The 9,848-nt window shown below is 39.0% G+C and overlaps 1 pseudogene across 1 annotated transcript; it reads right to left on the bottom strand.

Annotated features, from left to right (window-relative positions):
• Positions 1 to 3,376: 3,376 nt before the first annotated feature.
• LOC143538704 (glucosamine inositolphosphorylceramide transferase 1-like) lies at positions 3,377 to 8,247 on the bottom strand (annotated as a pseudogene). The gene is made up of 4 exons (XR_013136299.1): positions 7,978 to 8,247; positions 5,781 to 5,903; positions 5,123 to 5,290; positions 3,377 to 4,974 (listed from the first exon to the last, which is right to left on the bottom strand). The product of XR_013136299.1 is annotated as a glucosamine inositolphosphorylceramide transferase 1-like (transcript).
• Positions 8,248 to 9,848: the final 1,601 nt, after the last annotated feature.

Below are 9,848 nucleotides of genomic sequence, written 5' to 3'. Positions count from 1 at the left end.
CAGCAAAACGAATTATATTCGCGCAGAAATAATGCAAAGAGCTAATAACTCACATAAGCCATCAACTTGGATAACAGGCTCAGTCGCGCTGTCGGTCCACCTCCTGCTCATACCAACCCCCACTAGCGCCTCCTCGCAAATATTCTTGGCGGGGGATGGTTCAGCAGTCAACTTATTAACCCATGCGCCAGTTGGGTTCTTAAGAACATTCACATCCGCGGGCGCAGAAGTGATCGCGCGCATGGTCATGCGGATGGGAATCACACCAGCCTTAATATAAAAAAATTTCTCAGACCAGTCATGAAGGCTTTTGAAGGAAACAGTGCAGCACTTGACCTTCTGATTGCGAGGAATGAATGAGAACCAAGAATCTTGGATTTTTGGCTTATAAAAATATTGAAAGCGCCGAGGGGTGGGCTCCTCGCGCTGAGCTTTGCACATGAACTCAAAATGAGTCATGCGCACAAGCCCAAAAGGATGGACTTGGGATATGTGAATCCCATGAAATTGAAGCAGCGCACCCATAAACCTTGTCATCGGGAGACGAAGGTTACAGTGAGTAAAAAAATGGCAGTATAAGGAGATATAGCCGGTGGGCGGATCTGCCGCCGTTTGCCCGGCCGCCGGGAGCAGACAGCCGTACTCAGGGAGAAAACCCTGAGAGGCGATGAGACTGTCGAAATCAGACTGTCTCAATTTGCAGGGAATCTCATCCCACCTCTTCACCGTCTTGCCCTTCCCCACCTCCTCCGACGAGGCCTCGGCAGCCCGTTTTCCCTTGCCGGTCTTCTTCAAAGTGGACATGACTAATGATTTTACACGGCGTTTGCTGGGGGAGATTGTGGCGTCTGGGTTATCAGACATACAACTGTGAATCAAACAGAGGTTACTTCAAGAACGGAAATCTGGAAGCAAAAGACAGGCTCTTAATCGGAATAAAAATGGAAGGAAAGAAAAAGCTTTGAAATAACAATGAAGATGAAGAATAACAACTCAAAAGGCTTGCTTTTATAGGCCCAGGAGAGAGAGAAACAGGTACTGATCAGAGTTCACGCGCCCCCACTCGCAGGTGCAGGCCAACGCGAGCGCGACACGTGTTCCTGACACTGTGTGAGGGGACATAAAAGGGAACGAAACAGGTACTGATCAGAGTTCACGCGCCCCCACTCGCAGGTGCAGGCCAACACGAGCGCGACACGTGTTCCTGACACTGTGTGAGGGGACAGGAAAGGCAACTGTAGCACCTCGAGCACACGAAAAGTCTGACACATGTCTCCATCTCTGACGCATGTCAGCACCAACCAACCACGTACATGGACGATTCATTTCAACCAAAAGGATAGAATTTCGCGCAACGATGAGAAATAAAAAAGGAAAAGACAAACCCTATTAAAAGAGAAAACTATTAAGTCTAATATCTATCTTACCTCGCTCGCGCGAGACAAGACACACATTAGACTGGGGGGGCTTGAAGAGGGATGTACCCGCCTTAACATCGAGCGGGGCGGGTCAACCCACAAGATATAGACAAGAGGCTTGAAATCAAGATATCATGAAGGCACAAAGCCAAAACCTATGCGCATGGCGCATATCACATATGCTCACGCATATCACATATGCTCACGCATCACATATGCTCACGCGTATCACATGCTCACGCATATCACATCTGCGCGTGGCGCATCTGCACGTGGCGCATATCACATGCTCACGCATCATATATGCTCACGCATATCACATCTGCGCGTGGCGCATCTGCGCGTGGCGCATATTACATATGCTTGCGCATGAAACATCTGCGCATGAAACATCTGCGCGTGAGAATAAAGAGAAGACCTCGCGCATCCTCAGGATAGGCGCATATCACACATGCACATAATCAACCTCGTCCTTATCCAAATCAGGATAAGGACAACCTTGATTGTGCTCGTCAGACAACCTTCCAGAAGGTATCCTTTAAGGAATAAGAATATGCTGATGTTGACAGCTGCCAATGAAAGGTGGACAACTCAGCAAAACCCATGTGCTACCACGTGATTGCACATGGGTCAGGTGAAATACCTGGGTCAGAGAATAATCAATGAAAAAGCACCAGGTGTCCTAAGGACACGTGGCGCAAAGCAATAGGAGGAGGCCAAAAAGGCCCTAATGGGATCTGAGCCCAATCATTGGAAACCCTAACACTATAAATACCACACCACCTCCACAAGTGGAGGTAAGCAAGAAAATACATTCCAATTCCTTACCCACTCTCAGATTATTATTATCTTCTCCTACAATCTCTTATTCTCACACCGGAGGGTTACCCCAAAGAGGACCCCTCTGTCCCTTTCTGAGGGGTAAGTTCACGGTGCTGCTCGTTTTGTAGGTGGAAGAATTCATACTCCGGAGAACCATCGGTGAAATAGCATACTCATACCCGAAGAAAGTTGATCGTCTACCAGTGAGCCGATCCACGTTTCTTCAGAGATATATATATTTCAGCCATTAAATATTTAGACTTCCCAATGAAATCACTGCATATTCCAAACAGCCACCAAATGCTGAAATAAAGCTGTACTGTAAGTATCGAATACCGAAATCTTAAAATTTTGATATCAATATGGGTACCGAATATGTTAAATCGATATGGGTACGGGTATTCGGAAAAAAAATTTCATCCCTGCTTTCAAGGACGTAGCAAATGATGACGGGAAAAATATATTATGTCGTGTTTGAACTTAAAAGAGTTTAACTTTAACCATATCAGTAGTCCCACTTTATTGGCTAATGTTGAACCACAATAGATTTTTTAGTTATTCACGTTCACAATTCATCAATGCGAAACTATGACATTTTATGCCGCTAGTGCGACTCTTTTTTTAATTTTTTTGTTATGGTCTTGAGATTATGTTTAATTGACTATGAAATAATAAATAAGTGAAACAATTTGTCACGGTACAACGATACTTGGTTTTACACATTGTTATTTAGCTACATCTACACGTTCAATAGACAACTTGTGTACATCTTTTAGCACAAAATAAATAGCATTTGACATGGACAACTTTTAACCTATTTTAGCAACCACAGAGAATAAATACACCGCAAAAGGGCTTTAGCGACAACGTCATGACCATTTTCAACCTACAACGATAAAAAAAAAGCTTAAAAATTCCCATCCAAGATCTTACCTTACTAGTCGCTCACGAATTACCAAGCTCATACATCGCAATAACAATCACCAACGACACGATCCGCAAGTAATCGTCAAATCAATCACCAACGACACGATCTGCCATTGATCCGCAAGTAATCAAACTAAAAATAATAGGCAACTTTATTCATTTGTATAAACACAATAATTCATGACTTATTTTATATCCCAAATAATAATAAAACTTCTATACCAAAACCTCTACAAATCCCACCCATCATCCCTTCTCCTAAACTCAACCTTCCTATCACTTACTCCACCATACAACCTTGTAAACTCCTCCAAACACTTACTTCTCACCCGATAATGCGCCTGCGTGTTCCCGCTAATCGCTACGTTCGAAAACTTCGACGTGTCAACCGCCCAAGCCGGTTTCACATACTCCACCGCGGGCCCCGCCACCTTCACATTCGCATACAAAAAGTTCATCAAAACATCCTCACAATTAAAAGCCTCATCCACCATACCCCGTCCCACCTCCGCCTCTTTCCCCCAATACCTCCCAAACGCCACGTCATGGTCAACAAACGCCGCCCCGGTCAATATCATATTATACCGTTATGTTTCCGAGCGTGTTTCTCGGGCCGATACTTCAATGACGGTCCGGTCACCAGGCGCGGGTAAAACCCGACTATCCGTTCAGGGTTTTCCCGCCAAATTTTGAATCCGCGTTCAAGATCGTCGCAGTTCATCATGATGTCATCGTCTAGCTCGAGAACCTCTTTGGTTTTGATTAACGGGTCGGGCTTGAACCGGTTGTTTAACGAGTTTTGATCCTCCACCCGGATCCTAACCGGGACCATGGAGTCAAAATCGTTTGGGCCCGGTTGCTTCCCCTTGTTCCAGACCACCACGATTTCACGAACCGAGGCACACCGAGAGTAATGTTTTACGTACATTTGCAGGTTCCACATTCGCGCATCGTATGTCATCGCTAATAAAGTGAACTGAGAAAACCGAGTGTTAACCGAATACGGTTTTTCGGCCCCGTTTCCTCCATAGACGTACCCAAACCCGACACACATTATCGTGATGGATAATATTATAAGAAAGAAGAAAGCAAGCTTGCCACTGAAAGTATTCGGATTTATATTCATATTCACCCGTAACCTCAAACTTAATCTCTCGCATACTAAACCCACATTGTGTCTCTTCTTCAAACCGCGGTTGACCGGAACCAAGCATTTGACAAGCCCAAGTAGCCAACAAATAAAGTAAATCATCAAACACGCGGTTACAATTAAACCGCACCCGACCACGCGTCTCCTAGTCACGTCACCAAACAAGGTCCTGTCCCCGTCTGCAACCGCAACCCACTGCCCGGTTCTTAACCTGTGAACATCAAGGTGATGCGAACGGGCCCCGTTCCATGCGTTTTTACCTTTTGTCGGGTTCTCAATTCCCAACTCAACTTCTACTTCTTTGTAACTGTTTATTGTAAGAACTTCGATTTTGAAAACACGAACGCGCTCATCATAAGCTAACCTGTAAAGATTCCCGTTGTAGAAAAAGGGTCGGCCCCCATTTCGTGGTCCGGAAACGGGGTTTTTCTTGTGTGGGGTCCATGGACCGAATGGCTCGTTACTATACCAGATTTCAAGGTTGTTGTCTGTTACATAAGAGCCGAAAAGCCAATACATTTCTTCATGTTGTATGATAACTGCATCAACGAGCGGTCGGTCCAAGATGATCTTTTCAAGTTTCCACTGTAACGGAAAATTAAGTGCCCGGTAAAGCCGAACGCCTCCTTTTTCACTCGTATCGGGTATCATGTATATCTGCAAAAAAATTGTTTAATAACATGAAAATGTTAGAAATGTATTGGCTATTAATTTATTGTTTTAATGTGTTATGGTGAGTATGCTAATGTTCCATATATGACCCTTAGACCATGTACTAAACTACTAACTAAATAAAGGATCTTACTTGATGATTGTAATCGAATACGTATGGATGTGAAAGATCGTAATCTTTATCCAAGGCCACGCCCATTTGTTCCCAACTTGCTCCATTATCCGTGCTTCTTGCAACCGCGATATCTCCTTGCATTGTTACTGGATTCTTGGTTTTAAAGAACATGTAAAGAATATCATCCTGAATCATAATTAAATGCTAAACATAAGTATCGGTACATAAAAAAGCCATGAAACAGACAAATTTAGGCTTAAGAGGTGTTTGGATGTGTGTTTTGGAAGTTGTAATTAAAGGCGTTATGAAAGATAATGTTTAAACGCGGTTTCAAGTTGTAATAACTAGAAAACCAACTATTTGTTGTTTAAACATTAAATCCTAAAGAATCATACACTATAATCAAATTCCTGTTTATGACAACATTAAAATCTCTATTACCAAAACAAATAAATCCGAACACCACCGAATCTAATGATAGCCAAATAGTTTCACATTTAGCTCAATTATCAATTTTATTACTACTTCGCACATGCTTCAAATCCGATTACTTCAGACGATTAATACTACCACTCAAACATAGTATTGACAACTTCAAGTCGTGATAATCGGATTAGACACGCATCAAAATACTTTAGTAGTCAAAATTCATATAAAAGAATGATAAAGACGATACCTGAGCATAAAGAAACGGATCGGCAACAAAATTACTTGGGAACCCAAAGTCAGTAATTGAAGCACAAGTCATAATTGGATTTGCTATAGGCCATGCTGCACTTTTATCATCCCATATATTCATCTGCAACATACAAATCAAGACACACTTCATACAAAAAAAATATTTTTAAGATTAAGTATATCAATCACATATAAACAATCAAGAACAGTAACATCCACTTTATATGTCACAAAATCCAGCAAAAAGAACCCAATTTATTTAATTAATTTGACTTCCAACTCACAAAAATCATGTTATATCCTCTTCAATCATCAAAAGTTCAGAATCCCACAAAAAATCAAACCTTTTTTGAAATTTATTAAATGATTCAATATAATATTCAAGAGCAGTGACACCCACTTCATGCATCATAAAATTCAGCAAAAAAAAATAATTTTTTTAATTCCCAACTCACAAAAAGCATGTTATACCATCTTCAAACATCAAAACCCCACAAAAATCCAATCTTTTTTAAAATAATTACATGATTCAAATATAGATTCCATAAGCAGTGTCACCCACTTCATATATCACAAAATCCAGCAAAAAAGAACCCATTTTTTTATTACTAATTTGCTTCCCAACTTACAATAAGCATGTTATACCTTTTTCAAACATCAAACCCACACCAAAAATCCAATCTTTTTTTTTTAATTTAGTTATAGGTAGAGATGTTCAAAACGGTTTGGGACTAGGAACCGGAACCGGTTCCTAACCGGTTCCTATATTCAAAATCACCTTTTAAACCGGTTCCAGGCTCGAACCGGTTAGGGAACCGAACCGGTTCTCCCACCCTCGGACCCCTAACCTATCTAACCGGTTCTTACCGGTTCCTAACCCGGTTCCTGTACCGTAACCGGTCAAAAAACGGCTATTTTTGACCCCAACGGTCAAAAAACGGCCAAAAAAACGGTTAGGAACCGGTTCCGGTTCCATAACCGGTTCCGGTTCGGTTCCGGTTCCTACCCGCCCCCACTCAGAAATGCAAGAACCGGTCACGGATCATCGGGTTGAATCAGATAGGGTCCGGTTCCTACAAAAAACGGGTAGGAACCGGTTCGGGTCCACCGGTTCGGTTCCAGGAACTGGTTTTGTTGATCATCTCTAGTTATAGGATTCACATATAAAAATCGAAGAAAAGTGACACAGTGAGACCCATTGCATATATCACAAAATCCAGTATTAAATAAACAAAAATTTCTTTGATCTCAACTCACAAAAGTAATGTTTCATCCACTTCAAACATCAAAACCCCACAAAAAATCCAATCTTTATAAAAACTAATTACAGAATTCATAAATAGAATTCCAAAAACAGTGTCACCCCACTTCATATATCACAAAATCCACCAAAAAGAACCCAATTTCTTTGATTAATTACACCCATCAAAACCCCACCAAAAAAATAATAATAAATAAAAATATCCAATCTTTATAATACTAATTACAGGACCATATATATATATATATACCACTTCATATATCACAAAAATCACCAAAAAGAACCCAATGTATCACTGTGTAACATAAACAAATTATAGAATATTAACACTAAAACAACTGTAATCAAAGTAAATCCCCAAATAAAAGAAAATGCATAACAAAACACGCAAATTAATTGCAAAAACTTATAATAAGCTAGGCTATGTATAGTGAAGGGGCTACAAAATGGAGCGTTTTGTGCCATGTGGCGCCCAGTCAGCAAAGAGTGAGTTTTTTTTTTAGTTTTGTAGTGGTGAACCGGTGTTGTAGCCCAATATATATATATGCATATATATATGCCACACAATAAAATATAACAATAATATTCTTAAAACAATCAACGGCGACAAAAAACACCCCCCAATCGCCCCATTTATCGCCTGGGGCGGTGTTCACCCCAAAAAATCGCCCCAAAAGTGGGCATTTGTCGCCCCACTATGGACAGCCTTAAACCAGCAAACCCCACAAAAAAAGTAACAAAAAAATCCAATCTTTTTTAAAACTAATTACAGGATCAAATATACAATTATATACCACTTCATGTACCACCAAAATCCACCAAAAAGAACCCAAATTGTCACAGTGTAACACTAACTTGATACATCAAAAAACCCACAAATCAAAAATGCATAAAATTAATCACACACACACAAATTGATTAAAAAAAAACTTACAGCTTCAATGGGTTTAAGATTAAACGGCGAGTCACCATAATAAACACCAATCTCCCAGGAACCCTCGTTATCCTCTTGACAACCGATCGAATTCGTGTAATTCAAATTAGGGTTGCTGAACAAATAAAATATATAAAAAACCCCAACTGAACTACACAACAAAAACGTTAGGAACAGATAGTGCACTGTCGATGAACCGCCACCATTGTCGTGCACGCGCCACCGGGTTTTATCCGACGTGCCGCCGATCGGATTCAAACCCATGTCGGCGATGATTAGAAACAATCGATGTAATAATAATGAAACGATTGAAAGAATTGAATGGGTTTGAGATTATGCATACAGATTATTATTATTATTATTATTATTATTATTATTATTATTATTATTATGTAATGGGGATTAATACTATTAATATTAATAATAATAATAATAATAATAATAATAATAATAATAATATTATTATTATTGTGGGTGGTGTTAATTAAAGACGTTCATTCCAAAAACGGTGGTGGTGAACGTAAAGGTGGCAGACACCGACGCAATTTTGATAAGGAGATAATATGACGTGCGTCTTTGTGTATGCTTAACTTTATTTGTTTTTATTATAAACGAACTCGGCTCGGTTTTGCTTAACAAGCTGAAATCTTGAGCCTGAGCTTGACTAGGGAAAAACTCGAGTTGTGTCGTTGTATGAGAATAGACTTTTTTATAATTTGTTAGTGATAGACTTATGTTTAGTATATATTTATTATTGAGATCTTTGTCTTCGAATAAAAGATTGTGTCTTTGTAGGAAGGCAACGAACATTCGATCATGGTATCAATGAACATTCTATAATAATAATTTTTTACGTAAATGCAAAATTTATAGATTTATTTGGTACAAGCCGACAAGCTTAGATTGATGTAAAACTTGGGTTTCAGACAATAAAATTCAAGGCCGTCTTTGAGATTTCAAATACACTGAATGAGTACTGAAAAAGGGTCTTATGTTTTTTTTTCTCGAATATCGATAATAATTGTGATGACTATAAACAAAAGCAAAGTAATTGGAGCGATAAACTAATACAACGCCACCAAAGGTTCCAAGTCGTTTCTGGTCAATGTCGTCTTCCAGTTAATTTCAATCATCGCTCACGTCTCAAGGATGATTAGTTCTTCTCAGTTGTGGATTATTTGCTTAACCAGGCCTAAATCAGTTAAGTTAAAATGCGAGCTTGGTGAGTTATTTTAACACGTCAATATGGTCTAATTAATTAAAAGTTATGAACTTGGTTTACAAATAGGATATGATTTACAACAGCTACGAGCCCTACAATCATGGATTCTCGTTTCTACTCAAATTTTGGTTATTTTAAAACAACTTACATTCTTGTTCTCGTATATTTATTTTCTTGTCATTCTTAAACCAATTTCTCCCTCATAAATTTTTAAACCCCCACAGCTTTTTTCATATTATACCATTTTTTAATTACATCATAAAAACGATCATTTTATTCTTTTTAATTTGAGTACGCCATAAAAACGAGCATTTTATTCTCTTTAATTTGAGTATCGTACTGTATAATACACGGGATTATACAGATTATAAAATTACAATTAAAGCAAAGAATTATATAACATATATAAAAAATGTGTTAAATCTATGCTTATATCTATACTATGTGTACATAAATGATTTTATACCACAAAATGATTTTTTTAAATAAACTTAATAAATGCATGTGAAGAAATGTATCTAAGAATGTTCACTTTATTGAAACTTTCATTATCAGTATCATTTATGTATAATTGAAAGAATTCAGGAATAAGACTTCTCATACAATAGTAATTCTAACCACTGGCTTCAATACCAAAGGAGATGACCTT

Source organism: Bidens hawaiensis, unplaced genomic scaffold (genome assembly GCF_021521415.1).
Source record: "Bidens hawaiensis isolate Kalapana, Puna unplaced genomic scaffold, B.hawaiensis_p1.1 tig00011691_1, whole genome shotgun sequence".
NCBI classification, from domain to species: Eukaryota; Viridiplantae; Streptophyta; class Magnoliopsida; order Asterales; family Asteraceae; genus Bidens; species Bidens hawaiensis.
This window is presented reverse-complemented; position numbering and strand designations above follow the sequence as displayed.